Source organism: Pinus tabuliformis, chromosome 3_1 (genome assembly GCF_031772625.1).
Source record: "Pinus tabuliformis cultivar Carrire ecotype Pingquan chromosome 3_1, CPIR1, whole genome shotgun sequence".
NCBI lineage: Eukaryota > Viridiplantae > Streptophyta > Pinopsida > Pinales > Pinaceae > Pinus > Pinus tabuliformis.
Window position 1 is genome coordinate 287,586,264 of NC_142301.1, and position 26,282 is coordinate 287,612,545.

Here is a 26,282-nt window from a genome sequence, read left to right on the forward strand (position 1 = left end):
CATATTTGCCCCGGGTAAGCCTCCAGCTATCCACTATGATTATGCAACTTATATAGCTGAGAAGATTCATGACCAGTTCATGAACTTGAAGAGGGAGAGGCTGTTCAGATATACCTCCTACATATATCATCTGTTCTTGTTCAACCAGCCAGCTGCCTTCTCTGTCCCTTTGAGGTCACTCAACGCCCAAGGAACCCCAAGATCAGTTGTTTTTTGGACCCCTGTGTTCCATCGTACCTCACTATCACCTTATACATACTGTGAGTTTATTGATTTATTTGTTCATCCAGCCCTAACAGTGCTGCAAGGTGCCCCTCCTCCTAGACTGACCGATGACATGAAAAGAATTCTTCATTTGAACAAGCTTTACAACATCGGCAACTGGTACTTCTACCAGAATCACACAGTCATTAGGGTGTATGGATGTGAATTAAATCCATTTAGGCTGCCAAGGTACGTTCCCATGAGACTGTTTGCCTTAGAATATTTCAGGCAATTTGGGAACTCAGATTACCTACACTTTCAGAGTAAAAACAAGAAATCACAGTTGAAAGTGAGAAATCAGCTAGGTCCCTTCTTATACAACAGGAAGGAGGAAGGCTGGAAAGAGGCAGACAGGATTCTGGAAGGACTCCAGTTGAAAACTAGTTTTGAGTGGATTCCATATGACCCTAACCACTCTATTTCCCTCAGGAGGATCAGGTATAAGTTAGGCAACTATGCACATGCAAGATTACCTGAAATTGAAAAATATGCAAATGCACCAGATTGGGAAGAGGGCACATTAGTAGAGCAAATGACTAATGAAGAAATACTTGAGCAAGAGGCTAGAAATGTCCAAAAACAAGCTGACTTGGAAACTTGTGGACAGGTGCCTATTTCCTACAGGAGGCAAATTGGGGCAGCCACCACAACACCAGCAACACAACAGCGAACTGCCGAGCAGACAACCCAAGCAGCAAGCAAGGACAAAGGCAAACAGGTGGAACAACCACCTATATTAACAGAAGAACAGGTTGACACCTTGCTACAGCAGCAAGAAGAAATGGAAGAACGGGAGTTGGGGCAGCAACAAGATAAACCACAAACTAGTGGGCAGCAGCCATTACAGCAAAATAAAGAGACAGATTTGCCCGGATCTACAGAACAGCAGCCCCAAACAGAGTTGTCTCCAAGAACAGACATCAGTGTGGACAGCTCAGTCCTCCAAACACCTCAGAAGGAGGACTTAACCAAAAAGAGAGAAAGAGAGACTCCCCAGACTTCATCCTTTATCAGAGGAGAGAAAAGACAAAGATTGAATGACTCCCAAGAGGAGGACATAGCAGTAAGGCAGGCCATGGGCATGGGCCCACCCAGTGGAGAACTCTCGGCCAGCTCATCTCAAAGAGGACCAGATATGACAATGGGAGGAGAGGTCAGCTCTTCTGGCCGGCATAGAGAGGGGCACTCAAGTATAAAGCAGCAGTTCATCGAAATCAAGAGAAGGAGTGATCCCATAAAAGTGCAACTCTATGATCACTTGTTAAAACTAGCCCCCAGCAACCAGCAGAGACTAATGTCTGCTTTTGATGTGAGTGAGGGCAAAATGATAATGAGCCATTTTATGCCCACAACTCTACATCCTCAGTCCACCTCAGACTATTTGAGAACAAATATGGAGGTTCTGGCTAAAGATATTCACCCCATGGATAAGATAGAGTTACACAAACAAACGGGTGAAATGGTGTATGCCTCCCTGGCAGATGAGACACTGGAAAATTACAAGTTAAAGAGCAGCCTAGACAATACATCATCCCAGCTAGAATTGGAACGAGCATCCTCACAGGCCAAGGACAACAGGATCAAATCCTTGGAGGAGGTAATCATAGATATTGGACATGATCCCAAGGATGTCAAAGGCATCCAAGAACTGCTGAAAATAAGGGATGCAGACATGGCAGCCCTAAGAAAGAAAATCAAACTCCCGGCCACCATCCATCCACAAACAGATGAAGTTGCCCAGCAACAGCAAGAAAAAGATACCACAGACCTGCTGGTATCCTTATACAAAGAGCTGGTTAGGACTCAAGACCAGCTAGGACAAACTGAAGCTGCAAAGGCAGCACTACAGGAAGCACTGAAGCAAAGAGAAGAGGGCCATCCCTCCCAGCCTCCTCCTGTGATAATAAATCTTGAGGAAGTCCCTCCAAAGACTGCTCCTCCTCCTCAGCAAACAGAAGCTACAGCACCAACTACAGCGCCATCCACAGCAGCAACAACTACAACATCAGAACAGGCTGCTAGTCTAGACATGCAAAAGCTGCAAGCAGAGATCCGAGCTATGGAAGCTCAAATGAAAGAGCTGGATGGGCTCAAACAGAACTTGGCTAATGTTAATGAGAAATTTGATAAAAGCAAACAAAATGAGGCAGCCAAGGAGAGGGAGGTGAAAACCCTTAAGAGAAGGATTGCTGAGCTGGAAAAAGAGCTTGCATTGGAAAAGGTAACTGCTCAGATGAAAGCAGTATTATGGAGCAACATTGGAAGATCCATTGCCAACCAGTGGCAATATATTGAGACTATGGATGAGCAAATGGTGCTCATCACCAAAGCAAACAAGGAGATACAGAGAGCCAGGGCAAGCCTTGGACACATGCCAGAAGCAGCTACCAGGATGATCAATATCCTGAATTACAAGACCAGCACTCAATTGGCTACCATGGGAATCAACAACAGGACAGAAACAATTGCCATAGCCAAGAGAGTTGTTACATTGAGAAACTTGATTGGAACCTTGGAAAGAAGGACACAGGACATGCAGACAGAAATTAACAGGTTCCTGGAGAAGTTTGTAACACTGCAGAACAGAGGCCTCCCCAACATTTTGAGCAGCGTGGGAAGACTGCTCACCCTGGACAACTATAACAAGAGAATTGATGCACATGCAGTAGCAGAGATTGCAAAACCTCCCAGCACTTCAAAGGACACAGGGCCAGCCACAGGGCAAATGATGTATGACAGAGTGGAGAACCTGTTTTTTCTCATGAATGAGATAGAGCATCTGTTTGATACACCACCCAATTTCTTCAAGTTCACAGAAGCAGATGAGACTCTAGGGGCAATTTTGGCACATCAACTGCCCACACAGGATGTCTGGAGGCATTTGACCCAGACAATTTTAACGGGACAGAACCAATAGCGCAAAGGGAAAGAAGCAGGTACATACAGTGACAATTTTGGGAATTAATACCCACAGGAAAAGGCAGAGGCTGAGCCAACTCAGCCAGACCAATGACTCACCACCAGCGGCAGTCAAAGATACAGCTGACAGGCCCGAGACATAGTGTACCAGCCTACAGTCGGGTTTTCTATGCATTAACTCCAAATATTCAGACCGACTTAGCTATTCTTATAAAGCTAAATATCTTCTGACAGAGCATTAAAATGCCTGTACTGTGTATTAAATGTGTAATAAATTTTCGACATAATATCTTAAAGAGTTGGTGAGAATGTAAAGACTGAGATAACGCAGAACTCAGATATTTCTGTAGACCACCGCTAGTATATATAGACCCTTCACAGATGCTGAAGAGGTTGCTGGAATTTTCTCTTGGATAACTTCCATCTGCTGTAATATTTTCAGAGAATTAATACAAAGGAGGAATGGAACTTCCAGAAGTTTGGTGTATTTGATGTCTTGTGGTGAAGGATGCATGTTACAGGATTCCATGGGTGTTGCATAAAACTATAAGTATTCTCAAATCTCTTGTCGTGTCTGTTTTGAGTCGTTTGTTCTCTTTGTCGTTCTAATGTTTTACACTTGATAGCAAGGTGAAAGGATAGTACCAGGATTTAACCATGTTTACCCTGGACTCAAACTGAGCTATTATAAATGTTTTCCTCTTATACAGTAACAGAATTGTAATTCTTAATTGCTGCAATTCAAAACTGTGTTTTTATTGTAACAGCCATTCTCAGGGATTCAACTTTTGCCCCTAAGACCTCTGTTTTCTCTTCTTAAAGCTATCTGTTGGGAACATATAGATAAATAGTGAAAATTCTTAAATGCTTTCACTGTTCGTGCTACCTGTTACCAGTCTTTTAATCAAAAATCTGTTCTATTAAACACCCAAATGGCCCTGTAAGTTCCATTTTTCACCTCACAGATTCAAACACAGTAAGCCACAGACTCCATTGCCCAATGATATTCAACATATCTAAAAACTACATCACTGAAGTCTAAGGGAATTTCATCAACCGAAACACAAACATGACCTGTACTCAATACCTAGCCTAAAACACCATCACAGTAGATATAAATCATAAAGAGAGAGCCCTCTCTGATCACTGTTTGGCTAGAAGCAGTGATTAAAAGATTGGTTAGTGGTTACCCCGGCCGTATTCCCTTGGGAGTCATAGGGAACAACCTGGGTGTTAACACACTCCAAAAATTCAAAGACAGGTAAAACAGAGTCATTTCAAAATGAGAAAGTGCCAAAAGTTCTGCAGCATTGGCAGGACAGTTTCTGTTGAAGTGCCTACTGACTATGTTGTGGAAATTAAGGATACAAAATTCTTGTTGCACAAGTTTCCACTGCCTTCAAAGTCTGGTCGACTGTAGAAACTAGCTGTTGAAGCTCATGAATCCATGAATGACAATGTGTCCCTTAATGATATTCCAGGAGGTGCGAAGGCATTTGAGTTTTGTGCCAAGTTTGGCTGTGGGATCATAGTCACTGTAAGTGTCCAGAACATCGTGTCTACACGTTGTGCTGCAGACTATCTTGAAATGATTGACGGAATAGAGAAAAGAAACTTAACATTGAAATTGGATACCTTTCTCAATTCAAGCCTCCTTAATGGCTGGAAAGATTCTATCATTACATTGCATACTACAAAATCATTCTTGCTCTGGTCTGAAAATCTGAAGATTAATGGTCGATGCATTGATGTTGTAGCTTGGAAAGCATTGACAGATCCAGTAAATGTAGGCTGGTCGTTTACTTATACAAGAACTTATATGATGCAAGATCAAAAATCTTTCAGAAGCATATTGAACCCTACATTGAATGAAATTCATAGCCAGCATTATCACCTTGTACCTAAAGATTGGTGGGTTGAAGACATCATTGAAGTCATGACACATTGTGGAGGAAACAAAAGTCAATGTGAAAATCGAAATTGTTGGTGAAATTGCAGGCGCGGCGCATAGAAGGGAGGTCGCGGCGCATCCACAGCGCGTTGCACATAGAGCCATATACAGCAGTGCAAATTTGGTCGTGCACGGCGCATCCAACCTGCGCGACACGTTGGGCTGGGGCGCGGCGCACAGGGTCGACACACTAGAAAAAATCATCATCAGTGTTCCAAAATCAAATAGTTCATCACAGATCGTGGGCACAAGAAGCAGACGGAGGAGGACATTATTGTTTGCAAATATGTACCTGATGATCCAGAGAGTCTGTGTGGAGAAAGATGCCTAAATTTATTGACAAATACAGAGCGCACACCTGAGTATTGCCTTTGTGGAGATCGCCGCAAAAACCAGCGATTTTAGTGATACGTGAAGACAAAATTATTCTAGACAGATGGACATGGCATTTGTATTATTATGATTGATGAACAGCTGGACATGAAGACTTGCAAAGAAATGATCTTGGGAAAACCCGCACCGTTAGTTAGTACCTTCAGGTTGAGCTATTTGAAATTTAATGAGTCGCGCCGAGGGACAATTTGAAATTGAATGGTTTCCATCAGTTTCAACATGATAAGGCACTACCAGAAGTTGAAAGCATTGGAGCAAAAGTTGCTTGCTCATCCCTGTCATAAGTCTGAACAGGATGAACACCAGTTGAGGTCTTTTCAAAGAAAAGCAGAATTAAATAGTGCAGCTCAACAACTTCGAATGAAAATGCGTGACTCTCAGCTTCACAAATTTAGGGAAGAGTTAAAAAATCGCTCAAGAGTGCTTAAGCGACTTGGACACATTGATTCTGATGGTGTGGTGCAAGTGAAAGGTCGGGCTACATGTCTCATTGACACAGGGGATGAACTTCTTGTGACAGAGTTGATGTTCAATGGCACATTCAATGAGCTGGATCATCATCAAACAGCAGCACTTGCAAGCTGTTTCATTCCATACGATAAATCATCTGAACAAATACATTTGACTAATGAGCTTGTGAAGCCATTACGTCAACTTCAGGATAGTGCACGGTGGATTGCACAGGTGCAGCGTGAGTGCAGGTTAGAGGTTGATATAGAGCAGTATGTTGAGTCAACAACCCGTCCATTGGTCCAAGGGTGCCTCATTTTCAGAGGTTATCAATCGAGCCAGATATATTTGTTCCAGGTTTCTCGGGTGATGTACTACAAATCAACTTTGCTATTGGCATACGAAAGCTTTGGGGTGGTTTATGGTGATTTGAGCACATCCCCACTATATGTCTATAAAAGTACTTTTGATGGAAAGTTGGGTAACTATATGAGTGAAGATACAGTCTTTGGGGTCTTTTCATTAATCTTTTGGACGTTGACCTTAATCCCTGTTGTTAAGTATGTTGTCATAGTTTTGAGTGCAAGCGACAATGGTGAAAGGGGAACATTTGCATTGTATTCACTTCTTTGTAGACATGTGAAGTTGAGTTTGATTCCAAATCAGCAAGCAGCTGATGAGGAAGTTTCTACATATTATAATACACGGCAGACAGCTCAGAATACAGGAACCTCTCCTTTGAAGAGATTTCTGGAAAAGCATAGAAGACTGCGCACAGGTTTACTGGTTGTGGTTTTACTAGGCACTTCCATGGTAATAGGTGATGGTGTTCTCACGCCTGCAATATCTGTTCTCTCATCAGTATCTGGACTTCAAGTACGCACTTCAAAGCTTCCTGATAGTGTGGTGGTGGTTCTTGCCTGCATTATATTGATTGGCCTTTTTGCTCTGCAGCATTTTGGCACTCATAGGGTGGCCTTTACATTTGCACCTATTGTGATTGCTTGGCTATTCTGCATCTGCGCAGTTGGCATATACAATGTTGTTTATTGGAATCCTAGTATATTACGTGCCCTCTCTCCTTATTATGCATACAAGTTTTTTTCAGAATAATGGTAAAGATAAATGGATTTCTCTCGGAGGGATACTCCTATGTATTACAGGTACAGAGGCGATGTTTGCAGATCTTGGACACTTCACTCCTTTTTCCATCCGGATTGCCTTTGCAGGAGTTGTCTATCCATGTCTGATACTCTCTTACATGGGACAAGCTACCTTTCTTTCGAAAAAATTTCATTCTGTTGACAGAACTTTCTACGATTCAATACCTGAGCGTGTTTTTTGGCCTGTGTTTGTAGTGGCCACCCTTGCTGCTATTGTTGGAAGCCAGGCTGTTATTTCAGCGACCTTTTCAATCATCAAGCAATGCCATGCTTTGGGTTGTTTTCCACGTATCAAGATAGTCCACACTTCGAGGCATATCTGTGGTCGAATTTACATACCAGAAATAAATTGGATTCTCTTGGTTCTATGCCTTGCCATCACTGTAGGATTCAGGGATACCACCTTAATTGGGAATGCTTATGGAATTGCTGCTATCACTGTTATGTTTGTGACAACATGCCTTATGTCACTTGTTATAATCATTGTATGGTGAAAGAATTTTGTATGGGCTATTGCTTTTCTTCTCTTCTTTGGATGGATTGAAGGATCCTACCTCTCAGCCTCTGTTATGAAGGTGCCACAGGGAGGCTGGGCTCCTCTTGCTTTGGCAGCAATATTTATGGTTGTCATGTATGTATGGCATTATGGTACACGGAGAAAATACATGTTTGACTTACAAAACAAGGTTTCTATGAAATGGATTCTCACACTTGGACCAAGCCTTGGAATTGTGCGGGTTCCTGGTATTGGATTAATCTATACCGAATTGGTCATGTTAGTGTCAATCTTTCCAGCCTTCCTACAGTGATCAAACATGCTCTTACAAAGTGATTTTAAGGTGTCAAGGTCAAATTTTATCATTTCAGTGAGTCTTCAAGTAAAATTTGGTCACTAGGAATTAGGTGTAGGGTTTGCTTTCACTCCTTTCAAAGTTGTCCAAATGTCGGTCTATGTCAGTATTCAACTGAGTCTACCATCATTCAGAGGGTTGCCATCATCATTTCAGGTTCTAATGGGTCATTTTACACCTTGTTCATGCTTCAATTGCGCCTAGGTAAGGTCATTTCCCTCTCCTAGGATTTTGAAGGCAATTTCTCTTGGACGGTAAAATCATCAACAAAACTTGTATACTGATGTTCATCCACCTTCCCCTATCCTTAATGTATCTTATTAAACGTTTCCCATCACTGAGATCCACTGAATTCCTCATTTTCACACAAACCCTAGTTTCTTGCTACAAACCCTATTTTCTAGGCTAGGCCTGTGTTTTGCCCTTTTGGACCCCTTCCCCTCACTCAATTTCAGAGATTACACTTTCCCCTACTTCCTAACATCCCTCCCTACTTCCAAAAATTTCCTAAAGAATTTAGAAGCTCCCTATCCCTATCATTTCGCTTCATTTCGACAAATCTCTTGTTCCACACATCGGGGTAAGTTTTACTCAAATGATGTTTCTGACCAAGGAAAGATGAATTTGGAAAACCGGAGAGAGGTTTTTGTCCACAACAGGCCAAGGAAGAAACACCTCCTTCACTTTTTACACAGGTGTCATGGTTTTAGAGAAAAGTCAAAAATATAGTCGCCTCAGGAGAATTGAAGCACCTCTGAAGTGACCTTGGGAAAATCAAGTTTTCTCCTAGCGTGGTTGGCCAAATGACTTGCTTGATGAGTCAAATGATAACTAGACACATATATATTTCTAATTAGCTATCATGAGCTCAATTGCGAGTTGAGGAAGGCATTCAAAAGTTGACTGCAACAGCACTCTGCCTTGAGGCAGCCTCATTTGGCACATTTTGACCAGTCTTGGGAGATTTGATTTTTGATAGGGAAAAAGAACTCCAAATTGAAAAATTCTAGTTGGGTTGGAAATTCGACTCAAAGATCTTTCCAACGAGCTATCCTACATCCAATTTGGACACCAGGAAGGCCTCCAAAAGTCACCTAGAAAACGGCGTAGCGCACTAGGGAGGCGCGGTGCACTGGGAGAAATTTTCCAGTGTAAATTTACACTGGCGCGGCGCACTGGGCTAAAAAGGCCTGAAATTCTTTCAAATCTTCCTCAAAATTGAAAATTCTTTATTCCACAAGTATAGATTCAGGCTTGGAGGAGCTGAACTGAAGCACAAAGGGGGATCTTCATCAAGCATGTCGTAATAAGTGCTATGGCTATGATAATATCAAAGATGTCAAGCTAAGGCCAGCAAGCATATGTAGAAGCCGGCAATGTTGTGGAGAAGTTGGTTCATTTAGCATGGTTGCTGATTTTAATGGGGAGGAGAATGTTGTGACTGACTATGGAAATTCCCTTGCGATTGCTTACAAGGCTATTGCTCATCAATGGTTGGCAGCTAGTTTGGGCATTGGGTCCTTACATTTTATTTTGTTCTCCACCTTTGCATTGACTCTTTGGTATGGATAACGATTAATCATTCATGAAGGATATTCTGGAGCCGAGTGTGATTAATGTCATCATTGTAGCTCTGAATGGAGGCGTCACCATGGTTAAATGCCTTTGGAGCTAGACAAGATGTAGCTTACAAAATGTTTGAGACAAGTTATAGAAAGCTAGAGATTGATGTATATGATACAAATGGATTGGTACTTGAGGATATTCAGGGTGATATTGAGCTTAAAGATGTACACTTAGGTTAACCAGCGCGGTCTGATGTTCACATATTTTCAGGTTTCTCACTGGAAATAGCCAAAGGTACCATTGCAGCTATAGAGGTACCACTACAACTATAGTTGAGAGTGGAAGTGGGAAGTCCACAATTATAAGTCTTATAGATAGATTCTATGATCCACAAGCTGGTGAAGTGCTTATAGATAGTGTCAATATCAATCAATTTAATGGATAAGGAAAAATATTGGACTTGTAAGCCAGGAACATGCTCTCTCTGCAACCACTATTAAGGAGAATATTGCATATGGTAAAGATGGGGCAACACAGAGGAAATACAGGCTACTGGAGAGCTTGCTAATGCGGAAAAATTTATTAGTAACATGCCTCAGTCATGGTTGCTCTTTTCTTTTCGGGGATTTGATACCCAATTCAGATAGCATGGTACCTGATTATCTGGAGCTCAAAAGCAAAGGATTGTGATTGCGATTGCGTGGCCCATCAGTACATGGCACGAAATATGAGTTCCAAGGCATGAATAAGGAATCTGAAGGCAAAATTGGGGAAGGCATCAAAGAGGCAAAAGAGGCAGAAGGGAGCTTGATTGTCTTCAGATATTGACCGAAGCTTCTTTGGCTGAGCATGGCACTTGATGGGGGACCTACAGCCCAAATTTCAAGAAATTTGGAGCATTTTTGACATTTTGAAATTTTTTGCACTAAAAAACAGGGATTTGCCTCCCTGTGCGCCGCGCCACGTGGCACGCGCTTATGATAGGAGGCTCAAAATGAAAAAACGTTTATAGTTTTGGATTTTTCATGAAAAATCATGACTGTTGGTGCATGGCCAAGAAATTTTGGCAACTTTTGAGTCCTTAGGAGGTCAAAAACACCCTAAAAATGACCTCTCTACCCCTAATTTCACACACAAAACGCAGTCTTGGGAGATTGAGGTTTTGGAGGGGCAAATGGGCACCAAATTCAGGAATTCCACTTGGGTTGGAAAGTAGACAGGCAGAGCTTTCCAAAAAGAACACCTGGGCTCAATTTGAACTTCATAAAGTGCCTCAAAATCAGCATCAAAGTGGCATGACGCATACAGAAATTGGCGCAGCGCACAGAGGTTTTTTGCCCAATTTTTCACCTTCCAACTCAGAAATTTGGCCAGTTTGACTAGTTTTGCTTTGTGATGTTATTTTTGATCTACCTTGATGTAATTGGATGAACATGATGTAATTTTGGTACTTAGTTACTTGTTCTAGAGGATTCATTCTCCAAAAAGTGAAAATTTAATGAATGAATCAGTTTCCTACCTTATAGAGGCAAGTTGTTTTGACTGCCTAGATTTTAGTGCTTTGTTTAGAATTGGTTGAAAAAGCTCCTAGAATGATGAGATCGACCCCTAGAGGCAATGGAATGGGTTGGGCTAGTCTATATCATGTATTTTCTAATTCATTTTCAGGGTTGGACTCTTGGGAAAAGTTTGGCACTCTATTGTACATTCACTTCTGCATTTTTGGCTAAGGAAAGACCAGGGTTTTGCAGCACTGTTTGGGATCCATGTGGCTTTATGTTTTGATGGTGTGTTTCTCTGATTAATTGTAAGTTTATCTAGTGTTATGCATATCATTTTTCATGCTCCTTCTTCTGAATTTGAACAAATGAGTAATTAAGGTAGAATCCATAATTGATATGCTCTGCCTTTGAATTTGTTTAAGTTTTCATGTTTTCATCTGTTAAGGGGAATTACTGAGATTCTCTTGCTCTCCTTAGCTTCTCACCAGTCTAATCTATCCATCTCACTCACTTTAAAGCATCAAAACGATCGCCTTCCTTGCCCCAATCAGACCTCTGCAGAAACTGTGCCTCATCTCCGATCCCAAATTTGCCTTTCCCATTTTTTCAACAAAAACCCTCGAAAAACCAAATCAAATCCCTGCACTTAATACATAGCCTAAAATCAGTTGAAAATTTGGTCATCTCCAGCCCCATTGAGTATCTTTCGCTGAGACTGACCCGAAGAGAGCCCTCTCCTGTCCTCGTAGGGCTAGCTACGAGGCTGAGCGTGGTTTGATGTGGACCTAGAACCTTGTCTTTTCAGCCTGAGGCAAATCTAGGCTCTAACATAGTGGCGACCATACTGGGGAAGAAAATGGTTTGCTTGTTGATGTCATTTGTTTTATAAGCTACAAACGGAGCCTGAAGTTGTGTCAGGAAGCCTTCGAAACGCTTTTGCTTTGCATTAGTGCAAGTAGATAAACGTTACTTCAGTCAATCTCCAGTCTAGCTTGTGAACGTGACATCTAACTTGTTAATTGCCCCAGTACATGTATCAAGATTAGATCTGATTGTTGATGGTGGACAACGATCAGACATAAGAAGGCTGAAATCATTCACCTGGTGACTCCGTTCACTAAAAAATCCGGAAATCAATCCTTCATGGTGACACTTCAGAGAGATTAGTAGCTTTAAGGTTTTCAAGATGGATCGGGTTGCAAGAAGATACGCTCCCATGAGCCGAGATCACATCCCAGGTTTTCCAAATAAAATGTCCAAGGTAGATTGGTCAAATAATTTGCCTATGTTCAGAAATCCGGAAGGTAATGAAGTTGCTCTTCATCTGGTGAAATTTCACATTCATGTGCATAAATTAAAGATCAATTTTCCTGAAGATTGTTTGATGAAAATGTTTATGGCTACTTTGGAAGACAAAGCCCAATCTTGGTATGAAAGTTTTCCACCTACTTCTATTTATGGTTTAAAAAAATTTCATGCAATATTCTTTGAAAGGTATAAAGAATCATACCCATCCTTGGCTTTAGTTCAGGACTGTTGTAGCAATATTCATAGTTTTATTGAAGATCTTGAGAATTTTTATGGACATGATGACATGATGGATGGAGAAATCATGGAAGCATTGTACGAAAATCCATTTCAGCAGCATAAAGAGAATGATACTTATCAAGATGATCAGGAAAATTTACAGCAGGATCAAGATCTTAGTACGGCGGAAGATGAAGGAATTTTGCATCTTGACAGTCAACAGGAATTACATGAAATGGATCAGCAGGTTGAAGATGTCCATATGGCTGAAAGTGACGAAAGAAAAAGTTTCATTTCAGATCTGTCCATAGAAGATGACAGCATGCCGGGAAGTCAAGTTTCAATTTCAGAATGTGATGAAGTTAAGTCACCCATTTCAAATTCAGATTGTGATGTCCAAGAATACCTTGTGCTGAATCTCACGAAGGAGAACTCTGCTGCTGAAAACAGTTGGAATAAAGTAGACAGAGTTATGAATCTGAGTGTTCTCATGTCATCAGAACAAAGCGTGCATAAAGAGGTAATCCAGTCAGTTCATGAACAACAAAATGAGAATTTTGTTCAAGTAAGTGAAAAAGTTTCTTTGGATGAATTTATGGTAGATGATATAAATAATAGTGTTGGGTTTCAAGAATCTTTTGAAGTTTCTTTTCTTATGATCGATGAATGTAAAGAGAAACATGTGAATCTGGTTGTCATATCATATGAAGATGATCAAAAATATATTCAGACTACCAAAGATCAGACTATTCAGGATTCCCTTTCAGATTCCTCTTCATATGTTTCATGTTTTGAAATGTGTTTTCAAGAGGAGATTCACTCATCAACCTGTTCAGAATTTTCTGAGGACCAGGAACATATTGAAGTACAGTGTGGAGAAAGATCAGAATCAAAGGAGAAAGACACCTTGCTCTTTCAGCAAGAGGAAAGACTTCATGTTTTTCAGGATCCAATGGCAGATCTGTTGCAGTCAGCGGTGAAAGTGATTATTGCAGTATTTAGTGATGAAGGAGATCATGGTCAACTGTGTTTTTGGATGCCCAGTTACAAGTATTCATTGTTGACCAGAAGATCTAATCAGGGGAATCAATCAAGAAGGCATCTGCTTGATTGGTTGCATTGGCATTTTGATATAGTTTGATGGTATATTGTCTTGTAAGAAACACACGTAGTTGTCATCATGATTTCAAATCTTGATGGACTGCTGCCTTTTTCAAAAGCTTTTGGTTTAAGTCAGTAATAAGTCGTTTATGTTTGGTATGTTGAGTCAGGTCTTTCAGTCATTTCAGTTTCAAAATTTAGTCAGATTTTCAGTCAAATAAATGAGTCAAAGTCTTGTGTTGTTTGTCGAAATAATGACTCCATAGCCCAATGGACGAAGGCATTGGTCTACTCTCCCAAAGATCTGTCGTTCTTGGCACCTCCAAGGAGCTACCAACCCCATTAGAGCCAATGTTAGTGTCAGTCTTTCCAGCCTTCCTCCAGTGATCAAACATGCTCTTACAAAGTGATTTTAAGGTGTCAAGGTCAAATTTTATCATTTCAGTGAGTCTTCAAGTAAAATTTGGTCACTAGGCATTAGGTGTAGGGTTTGCTTTCACTCCTTTCAAAGTTGTCCAAATGTCGGTCTATTTCAGTATTCAGCTGATTCTACCATCATTCAAAGGGTTTCCATCATCATGTCAGGTTCCAATGGCTCATTTTACACCTTGTTCATGCTTCAGTTGCACCTAGGTAAGGTCATTTCCCTCTACTAGGGTTTTGAAGGCAATTTCTCTTGGACGGTCAAATCATCAACAAAACTTGTATCCTGATGTTCATCCACCTTCCCCTATCCTCTATGTACCTTATTAAACATTTCCCATAACTAAGATCCCCCAAATTCCTCATTTTCACACAAACCCTAGTTTCTTGCTACAAACCCTATTTTCTAGGCTAGGCCTGTGTTTTGCCCTTTTGGACCCCTTCCCCTCACTTAATTTCAGATATTACACTTTCCCCTACTTCCTAACATCCCTCCCTACTTCCAAAAATTTCCTCAAGAATTTAGAAGCTCCCTATCCCCTTCATTTCGCTTAATTTCAACAAATCTCTTGTTCCACACATCAGGGTAGGTTTTACTCAAATGATGTTTCTGAGACAGGAAAGATGAATTTGGAAAAACGGAGAGAGGTTTTTGTCCACAACAGGCCAAAGAAGAAAACCCTCCTTAAATTTTTACACAGGTGTCATGGTTTTAGAAAAAAGTCAAAAATATAGTCGCCTCGGGGGAATTGATGCACCTCTGAAGTGACCTTGGGAAAATCAAGATTTATCCTAGCTTGGTTGGCCAAATGACTTTCTTGATGATTCAAATGATAACTAGACACATATATATTTCCAATTAGCTATCATGAGCTCAAATTGGATTTGAGGAAGGCATTCAAAAGTTGACTTCAACAGCACTCTGCCTTGATGCAGCCTCATTTGGCACATTTTGATCAGTCTTGGGAGATTTGATTTTTGACAGGGCAAATGAACTCAAAATTGAAAAATTCTAGTTGGGTTGAGAAGTAGACTCAAAGAAATTTCCAACGCGCTATCCTCAACCCAATTTGGACATCAGGAAGGCCTCCAAAAGTCGCCTAGAAAAATGCGCGGCGCACTGGGAGAAATTTTCCAGTGTAAATTTACACTGGCGCGGCGCACTGGGCTAAAAAGGCCTAAAATTCTTTCAAATATTCCTCAAAATTGCAAATTCTTTATTCCACAAGTATAAGTTCAAGCTGGGAGGAGCTGAACTGAAGCACAAAGGGGGATCTTCATCAAGCATATCGTAATAAGTGTTATGGCTATGATAATATCAAAGATGTCAAGCTGAGGCCAACAAGCATATGTAGAAGCCGGCAATGTTGTGGAGCAGTTGGTTCATTTAGCACGGTTGCTGCTTTTATTGGGGAGGAGAATGTTGTGACTGACTATGAAAATTCCCTTGCGATTGCTTACAAGGCTATTGCTCATCAATGGTTGGCAGCTAGTTTGGGCGTTGGGTCCTTACATTTTATTTTGTTCTCCACCTTTGCATTGACTCTTTGGTATGGATAACGGTTAATCATTCATGAAGGATATTCTGGAGCCGAGTGTGATTAATGTCATCATTGCAGTTCTGAATGGAGGCATCACCATGGTTAAATGCCTTTGGAGCTGGACAAGCTGTAGCTTACAAAATGTTTGAGACAATTTATAGAAAGCTAGAGATTGATGTATATGATACAAATGGATTGGTACTTGAGGATATTCAGGGTGATATTGAGCTTAAAGATGTACACTTAGGTTACCCAGCACAGCCTGATGTTCACATATTTTTAGGGTTCTCACTAGAAATAGCCAAAGGTACCATTGCATCTATAGAGGTACCACTACAACTATAGTTTAGAGTGGAAGTGGGATGTCCACAATTATAAGTCTTATAGATAGATTCTATGATCCACAAGCTAGTGAAGTGCTTATAGATAGTGTCAATATCAATCAATTTAATGGGTAAGGCAAAATATTTGACTTGTAAGCCAGGAACCTGCTCTCTCTGCAACCACTATTAAGGAGAATATTGCATATGGTAAAGATGGGGCAACACAGAGGAAATACAGGCTGTTGGAGAGCCTGCTAATGCGGCAAAATTTATTAGTAACATGCCTCAATCATGGTTGCTCTTTTCTTTTCAGAGATTTGATACCCAATTCAGAGAGCATGGTACCCGATTATCTGGAGCTCAAAAGCAAAGGATTGTGATTGCGATTGTGTGGCCCATCATTACATGGCATGAAATATGAGTTCCAAGGCACGAATAAGGAATCTGAAGGCAAAATTGAGGAAGGCATCAAAGAGGCAAAAGAGGCAAAAGGAAGCTTGATCATCTTCAGATATTGACTGAAGCTTCTTTGGCTGAGCATGGCACTCTATGGGGGACCTACAGCCCAAATTTCAAGAAATTTGGAGCATTTTTGACATTTTGAAATTTTTTGCACTAAAAAACAGGGTTTTGCCTCCCTGTGCGTTGCGCCACGTGGTGCACGCTTACGATAGGAGCCTCCAAATGCAAAAAAGTTTATACTTTTGGATTTTCCATGAAAAATCATGACTGTTGGTGCATGGCCAAGAAATTTTGGCAAGTTTTGAGTCCTCAAGAGCTCAAAAACACTCTAAAAATGACCTCTCTGCCCCTAATTTCACACACAGAAAGCAGTCTTAGGAGATTGAGGTTTTGGAGGGGTAAATGGGCACCAAATTTAGGAATTCCACTTGGGTTGTAAAGTATACAGGTGGGGCTTTTCCAACAAGAACACTTGGGCTCAATTTGGACTTCATCAAGTTCCTCAAAATCAGCATCAAAGTGGTGCGACGCATACAAAAATTGGCGCGGCGCACAAAGGTTTTTTTGCCCAATTTTTCACCTTCCAGCTCAAAAATTCGGCCAGTTTGACTAGTTTTGCTTTGGGATGTGATTTTTGATCTACCTTGATGTAATTGGATGAAAATGATGTAATTTTGGTACTTAGTTACTTGTTCTTGAGGATTCATTCTCCAAAAATTGAAAATTTAATGAATGAATCAGTTTCCTACCTTATAGAGGCAAGTTGTTTTGGCTGCCTAGATTTTAGTGCTTTGTTTAGAATTGGTTGAAACAGCTCCTAGAATGATGAGTTCGACCCCTAGAGGCAAGGGAATGGGTTGGGCTAGTCTATATCATGTATTTTCTAAGTCATTTTCAGAGTTGGACTCTTGGGAAAAGTTTCGCACTCTATTGTACATTCACTTCTGCATTTTTGGCTAAGGAAAGACCAGGGTTTTGCAGCACTGTTTGGGATCCATGTGGCTTTATGTTTTGATGGTGTGTTTCTCTGAGTAATTGTAAGTTTATCTAGTTTTATGTGTATCATTTTTCATGCTCCTTCTTCTGAATTTGAACAAATGAGTAATTAAGGTAGAATCCATAACTACTATGCTCTGCCTTTGAATTTATTTAAGTTTTCATGTTTTCATCTGTTTAAGGGGAATTCTTGAGATTCTCTTGCTCTCCTTAGCTTCTCACCAGTCTGATATATCCATCTCACTCACTTTAAAGCATCAAAACGATCGCCTTCCTTGCCCCAATCAGACCTCTGCAGAAACTGTTCCTCATCCCTGAGCCCAAATTTGCCTTTCCCATTTTTTCAACAAAAACCCTCAAAAAACCAAATCAAATCCCTACACTTAATACCTAGCCTAAAATCAGTTGCAAATTTGGTCATTCCAGCCCCATTGAGTATCTTCCGCTGAGACTGACCCGAAGAGAGCCCTCTCCTGTCCTCGTAGGGCTAGCTACGAGGCTGAGCGTGGTTTGATGTGGACCTAGAACCTTGTCTTTTCAGCCTGAGGCAAATCTAGGCTCCAACATAGTGGCGACCATACTGGGGAAGAAAATGGTTTGCTTGTTGATGTCATTTGTTTTATAAGCTACAGAAAAAGCCTGAAGTTATGCCAGGAAGCCTTCGAAACGCTTTTGCTTTGCATTAGTGCAAGTAGATAAAAGTTGCTTCAGTCAATCTCCGGTATAGCTTGTGAAAGTGACATCTAACTTGTTAATTTCCCTAGTACATGTATCAAGTTCAGATCTAATTGTTGATGGTGGACAACGACCAGACATAAGAAGGCTTAAATCATTCACTTGGCGACTTCGTTCGCTGAAAAATCCAGAAATCAATCCTTCATGGTGACTCCACTGCAAAGAGATTAGTAGCTTTAAGGTTTTCAAGATTGATCGGTTTGCAAGAAGATACGCTCCCATGAGCCGAGATCACATCCCAGGTTTTCCAAATAAAATGCCCAAGGTAGATTGGTCAAAGAATTTGCCTATGTTCAGAAATGCGAAAGGTATTGACGTTGCTCTTCATCTGGTGAAATTTCACATTCATGTGCATAAATTAAAGATCAATTTTCCTGAAGATTGTTTGATGAAAATGTTTATGGCTACTCAGGAAGATGAAGCCCGATCTTGGTATGAAAGTTTGCCACCTACTTCTATTTATGGTTTAAAAAATTTTCATGCAATATTCTTTGAAAGGTATAAAGAATCATACCAACCTTGGCTTTAGTTCAGGACTGTTGTAGCCATATTCATAGTTTTATTGAAGATCTTGAGAATTTTTATGGACATGATGACTTGATGGATGGAGAAATCATGGAAGCATTGTACAAAAATCCATTTCAGCAACATAAAGAGAATGATACTTATCAAGATGATCAGGAAAATTTACAGCAGGATCAAGATCTTAGTACGGCGGAAGATGAAGGAATTTTGCATCTTGACAGTCAACAGGAATTACATGAAATGGATCAGCAGGTTGAAGATGTCCATATGGCTGAAAGTGACGAAAGAAAAGGTGTCGTTTTAGATCTGTCCATAGAAGATGACAGCATGCCGGGAAGTCAAGTTTCAATTTCAGAATGTGATGAAGTTAAGTCACCCATTTCAAATTCAGATTGTGATGACCAAGAATACCTTGTGTTGAATCTCACGAAGGAGAACTTTGCTGCTGAAAACAGCTGGAATAAAGTAGACAGAGTTATGAATCCGAGTGTTCTCATGTCATCAGAACAAAGCCTACATAAAGAGGTAATCTAGTCAGTTCATGAACAACAAAATGAGAATTTTGTTCAAGTAAGTGAAAAAGTTTCTTTGGATGAATGTATGGTAGATGATATAAATAATAGTATTGGGTTTCAAGAATATTTTGAAGTTTCTTTTCTTATGATCGATGAATGTAAAGAGAAACATGAGAATCTGGCTATCATATCATATGAAGATGATCAAAAATATATTCAGACTACTGAAGATCAGACTATTCAAGATTCCCTTTCAGATTCCTCTTCATATGTTTCATGTTTTGAAATGTGTTTTCAAGAGGAGATTCACTCATCAACCTGTTCAGAATTTTCTGAGGACCAGGAACATATTGAAGTACAGTGTGAAGAAAGATCAGAATCAAAGGAGAAAGACACCTTGCTCTTTCAGCAAGAGCAAAGACCTCATGTTTTTCAGGATACAATGGCAGATCTATTGTAGTTAGCGGTGAAAGTGATTATTGCAGTATTCAGTGATGAAGGAGATCATGGTCAGCTGTGTTTTTGGATGCCCAGTTACAAGTATTCATTGCTGACCAGAAGATCTGATCAGGAGAATCAATCAAGAAGGCATCTGCTTGATTGGTTGCATTGGAATTTTGATATAGTTTGATGGTATATTGTCTTGTAAGAAACACAGGTGGTTGTCATCGTGATTTCAAATCTTGATGGACTGCTGCCTTTTTCAAAAGCTTTTGTTTTAAGTCAGTCATAAGTTATTTATGTTTGGTCTGTTGAGTCAGGTCTTTCAGTCATTTCAATTTCAAAATTTAGTCAGATTTTTAGTCAAATAAACTAGTCAAAGTCTTGTGTTGTTTGTCAAAATAATGACTCCATAGCCCAATGGACGAAGGCATTGGTCTGCTCTCCCAAAGATCTGCCATTCTTGGCACCTCAAAGGAGCTACCAACCCCATTGGATCCAATGTTAGTGCCATTCTTTCTAGCCTTCCTCCAGTGATCAAACATGCTCTTACAAAGTGATTTTAAGGTGTCAAGGTCAAATTTTATCATTTCAGTAAGTCTTCAAGTAAAATTTGGTCACTAGGCATTAGGTGTAGGGTTTGCTTTCACTCCTTTCAAAATTGTCCAAATGTCGGTCTATGTCACTATTCAGCTGAGTCTACCATCATTCAGAGGTTTGCCATCATCATGTCAGGTTCCAATGGGTCATTTTACACCTTGTTCATGCTTCAGTAGCGCCTAGGTAAGGTCATTTACCTCTCCTAGGGTTTTGAAGGCAATTTCTCTTGGACGGTCAAATCATTAGCAAAACTTGTATCCTGATGTTCATCCACCTTCCCCTATCCTTAATGTACTAAACATTTCCCATCACTGAGATCCCCCAAATTCCTCATTTTCACACAAACCCTAGTTTCTTGCTACAAACCCTATTTTCTAGGCTAGGCCTGTGTTTTGCCCTTTTGGACCCCTTCCCCTCACTCAATTTCAGATATTACACTTTCCCCTACTTCCTAACATCCCTCCCTACTTCCAAAAAATTTTCTCAAGAATTTAGAAGCTCCCTATCCCCTTCATTTCGCTTCATTTCGACAAATCTCTTGTTCCACACATCAGGGTAGGTTTTACTCAAATGATGTTTCTGAGCAAGGAAATATGAATTTGGAAAATCTGAGAGAGGTTTTTTTCCAAATCTAGCCAAGGAATAAAACCCTCCTTCACGTTTTACACAGGTATCATGGTTTTAGAGAAAAGTCAAAAATATAGTCGCCTCGGGAGAATTGATGCACCTCTGAAGTGACCTTGGGAAAATCAAATTTTCTCCTAGCTTGGTTGGCCAAATGACTTGCTTTATGGGTCAAATGATAACTAGACACATAGATATTTCTAATGAGCTATCATGAGCTCAATTTGGAGTTGCGGAAGACATTAAAAAGTTGACTGCAACAGCACTCTGCCTTGAGGCAGCCTCATTTGGCACATTTTGACCAGTCTTGGGAGATTTAATTTTTGACAGGGAAAATGAACTCCAAATTGAAAAATTCTAGTTGGGTTGAGAAGTAGACTCAAAGACCTTTCCAACGCGCTATCCTCAACCCAATTTGGACACCAGGAAGGCCTCCAAAAGTCGCCTGGAAAAAGGCACAGTGTACTAGGGAGACGCGCACACTGGGAGAAATTTTCCAGTGTAAATTTACACTGGCGCGGCGCACTAGGCTAAAAAGGCCTGAAATTCTTTCAAATATTCCTCAAAATTGCAAATTCTTTATTCCACAAGTATAGATTCAAGCTTGGAGGAGCTTAAATGAAGCACAAAGGGGGATCTTCATCAAGCATGTCGTAATAAGTGTTATGGCTATGATAATATCAAAGATGTCAAGCTGAGGCCAGCAAGCATATGTAGAAGCCGACAATTTTGTGGAGAAGTTGGTTCACTTAGCACGGTTGCTGCTTTTATTGGGGAGGAGAATGTTGTGACTGACTATCTAAATTCCCTTGCGATTGCTTACAAGACTATTGCTCATCAATGGTTGGCAGCTAGTTTGGGCATTGGGTCCTTACATTTTATTTTGTTCTCCACCTTTGCATTGACTCTTTGGTATGGATAACGGTTAATCATTCATGAAGGATATTTTGGAGCCGAGTGTGATTAATGTCATCATTGCAGTTCTGAATGGAGGTGTCAACATGGTTAAATTCCTTTGGAGCTGGACAAGCTGTAGCTTACAAAATGTTTGAGACAATTTATAGAAAGCTAGAGATTGATGTATATGATACAAATGGATTGGTACTTGAGGATATTCAGGGTGATATTGAGCTTAAAGATGTACACTTAGGTTACCCAGCGCAGCCTGATGTTCACATATTTTCAGGGTTCTCACTGGAAATAGCCAGAGGTACCATTGCAGCTATAGAGGTACCACTACAACTATAGTTTAGTGTGGAAGTGGGAAGTACACAATTATAAGTCTTATAGATAGATTCTATGATCCACAAGCTGGTGAAGTGCTTATAGATAGTGTCAATATCAATCAATTTAATGGATAAGGCAAAATATTGGACTTGTAAGCCAGGAACCTGCTCTCTCTGCAACCACTATTAAGGAGAATATTGCATATGGTAAATATGGGGCAACACAGAGGAAATACAGGCTACTGGAGAGCTTGCTAATGCAGCAAAATTTATTAGTAACATGCCTCAGTCATGGTTGCTCTTTCTTTTTGGGGATTTTATACCCAATTCAAAGAGCATGGTACCCGATTATCTGGAGCTCGAAAGCAAAGGATTGTGATTTCAATAGCGTGGCACATCATTACATGGCACGAAATATGAGTTCCAAGGCACGAATAAGGAATCTGAAGGCAAAATTGAGGAAGGCATCAAAGAGGCAAAAGAGGCAAAAGGGAGCTTGATCATCTTTAGATACTGACCAAAGCTTCTTTGGCTGAGCATGGCACTTGATGGGGGACCTACAGCCCAAATTTCAAGAAATTTGGAGCATTTTTGACATTTTGAAATTTTTTGCACTAAAAAACAGGGTTTTGCCTCCCTGTTCGGCGCGCCACATGGCGCGCGCTTATGATAGGAGGCTCCAAATGCAAAAAAGTTTATAGTTTTGGATTTTTCATGAAAAATCATGATTGTTGGTGCATGGCCAAGAAATTTGGGCAAGTTTTGAGTCCTCGGGAGGTCAAAAACACCCTAAAAATGACCTCTCTGCCCCTAATTTCACACACAGAAAGCAGTCTTGGTAGATTGACGTTTTGGATGGGAAAATGGGCACCAAATTCAGGAATTTCACTTGGATTGGAACGTAGACAGGCAGGGCTTTCCAACAAGCACACTTGAGCTCAATTTGGACTTCATCAAGTGCCTCAAAATAAGCATCAAAGTGGCGCGACGCATACAGAAATTGGCGCGGCGCACAAAGGTTTTTTGCCCAATTTTTCACCTTCCATCTCAGAAATTCGGCCAGTTTGACTAGTTTTGATTTGTGATGTTATTTTTGATCTATCTTGATGTAATTGGATGAAAATGAAGTAATTTTGGTACTTAGTTATTTGTTCTAGAGGATTCATTCTCCAAAAAGTTAAAATTTAATGAATGAATCAGTTTCCTACCTTATAGAGGCAAGTTGTTTTGACTGCCTAGATTTTAGTGCTTTGTTTAGAATTGGTTGAAACAGCTACTAGAATGATGAGCTCAACCCCTAGAGGCAAGGGAATGGATTGGGCTAGTCTATATCATGTATTTTCTAAGTCATTGTCAGGGTTGGACTCTTGGGAAAAGTTTAGCACTCTATTCTACATTCACTTCTACATTTTTGGCTAAGGAAAGACCAGGGTTTTGCAGCACTGTTTGTGATCCATGTCGCTTTATGTTTTGATGGTGTGTTTCTCTGAGTAATTGTAAGTTTATATAGTGTTTTTTGTATCATTTTTTATGCTTCTTCTTCTGAATTTGAACAAACGAGTAATTAAGGTAGAATCCATAACTGCTATGCTCTGCCTTTGAATTTTTTTAAGTTTTCATGTTTTCATCTGTTTAAGGGGAATTCTTGAGATTCTCTTGCTCTCCTTAGCTTCTCACCAGTCTGATCTATCTATCTCACTCACTTTAAAGCATCAAAACTATCGCCTTCCTTGCCCCAATCAAACCTCTGAAGAAACTGTGCCTCATGCCCGAGCCCAAATTTTCCTTTCCCATTTTTTCAACAAAAACCCTCAAAAAACCAAATCAAATCCCTGCACTTAATACCTATCCTAAAATTAGTTGCAAATTTGGTCATCTCCAGCCCCATTGAGTATCTTTTGCTGAGACTGACTCGGAGAGAGCCCTCTCCTGTCCTCATAGGACTAGCTACGAGGCTGAGCGTGGTTTGATGTGGACCTAGAACCTTGTCTTTTCAGCGTGAGGCAAATCTAGGCTCTAACAGGTCACAGGGGTTCCTACTATATTCTCACATTTTGTCACAAATCTTCCTGCATTTCATCGAGTACTTGTGTTTGTGTGCATCAAATCAGTTCCTGTTCCATTTGTCCCTGCTGAAGAACGTTATCTTATTGGTCGCATTGGCCCAAAAGTATACCATATGTACAGATGTATTGTGAGGTATGGGTATAAAGATATCCCGAAAGATGATAATGATTTTGAGAATCGACTTATTCTCAGTATTGCTGAATTTATACAGATGGAAGCTGAAGAATCACAGTCTACAGCTATGAAAATACTTTTCTCAGGATGGTCGTGACTTGACAAACCAATCGGCACAGCTGCAGTTACAAAGAAATCAAGTGTTCCATGTTCCCCGTATTAACAAGATGCTTTTGTGTGCCGGAGCCTAAAGGTTTCAAACTGACAGTTTTTATTCAAACGACAAAAAGGAAATGAACGGTCGAAGACCGAAACGCCTAAATCTAAAACGAAGAACATCGACCGTATGCAGTGAAATAAGCTACGCGGTCTACTTTTGTTTTCAGTTGCGAATTAAAGGGAGTTATAGCTACAGTTTTCGCCTTCCCAGTGGTCATCAATAGAATAGAGTAAAAAATGTAACACTGCTCCTTTAGCGATGGTTGGCTTTTCGTCTTCAGTTAGTAATGATTAAACAATCCCCTGTTTTGGGTCGATCCATTTCCTTATGGTAGAGTTATTTATTGTATGAAAAATCTTTTTGTAAGGGTTGGAATTTCTAGGAATAGCATGGAGAAAAACTTAGCACTTTCATTGTACAATTTTGGCTTGGAAATTAATAGAATGATGCAGCTCTGATTCATGAGATCCCTGTGGTGTGAGTTTAGCAAATGTGTTTTTCTTTCTATGTTTCATATGTATTTTGTTATGTTTGCCATCCATTCATAATCATTTCTGGTTGAATGCTCTTAAGTAGAAGAGGTAGAATTCAGTTTATGCTCTGCCTTGTAAAGCATTCATATTTTGTATATCTTCTTCTGTCTGAAAAGGATTCATGTGTATGCCCTTTTTAGCTTTTCTCAACAGTCTTTCCTCTCCATTTTATTTAAATATGATTGCTAAACCTCCCGCCTATCTTTCCTCATGAAATATCCTGTGTCTTTGATTTAATTTCCCAGCTCATGTGGTCCTTTGGTCCCACACAGCCCAGAAAATTCAGTCATTCAAAAATTGTCTTTTTCCATATCTATTTACTAGCCTAAAATCAGTATTCAATTTAAGTCATCTCGGACCATATTGTTTATTCCTCACTGAGCATGACCCGGAGAGCCCTCTCCTGTTCTGGTAGGGCTAGCTACCAAACTGAGCGATGTTTGTGGTTACCCTGAATTTTGCCTTCTTTCAACCTAAGGCGGATTTAGGCTCTAACACTGTCATTGATCAATTACTGGATGAATTGCATGGATCAATTTACTTCACCAAGTTGGATCTTCATTCAAGATATCATCAAATTAGAATGAAGACTGAAGACATTCTGAAAACAACATTTAGAACTCATGAGGGTCATTATGAATTTTTGGTCATGCCTTTTGGCCTTACCAATGCACCTTCAACATTTCAATGTTTGATGAATTCCATTTTCAAACCATTCCTTAGAAAATTTGTGTTAGTATTTTTTGATGATATACTAATCTATAGCAAGTCTTGGAAGGATCATGTTGAACATGTTGACAGGGTGCTACAACTATTGGAGGAGAAACAATTATATGCAAAAAGATCCAAATGTTTCTTTGGAGTACAAGAGGTGGAATATCTGGGTCATATTGTATCTCATGAAGGAGTTAAGGTAGACCTAGCAAAATTAAAGCCATTAAGGAATGGAAAATCCCCACATCCATAAAGCATATGTGAGGATTTCTCGGGTTGACAGGGTATTATCGCAAGTTTGTTAAGAATTATGGGAGAATAGCAGCACCTCTAACAACATTATTGAAGAAAGATGCATTTTCATGGACTCTAGAAGCAACAAAGGCCTTCGAGCATCTTAAAGAGGCAATGTGCCAAGCATCGATCTTAGCTACACTAGACTTCACAAAAACCTTCATTGTGGAATGTGATGCTTCAAGAAATGGAATTGGTGCTATTTTAATGCAAGATGAAAGACCCATTACTTTCGAAAGTCA

General features: G+C 40.2%; 1 pseudogene across 1 annotated transcript; it reads left to right on the forward strand.

Moving 5' to 3' along the window:
* The first annotated feature begins 5,746 nt into the window (after nt 1–5,746).
* LOC149186910 (putative potassium transporter 2 pseudogene) lies at nt 5,747–24,436 on the forward strand (annotated as a pseudogene). The gene is made up of 2 exons (XR_016255571.1): nt 5,747–7,910; nt 24,122–24,436. The product of XR_016255571.1 is annotated as a putative potassium transporter 2 pseudogene (transcript).
* The last annotated feature ends 1,846 nt before the right edge of the window (nt 24,437–26,282 follow it).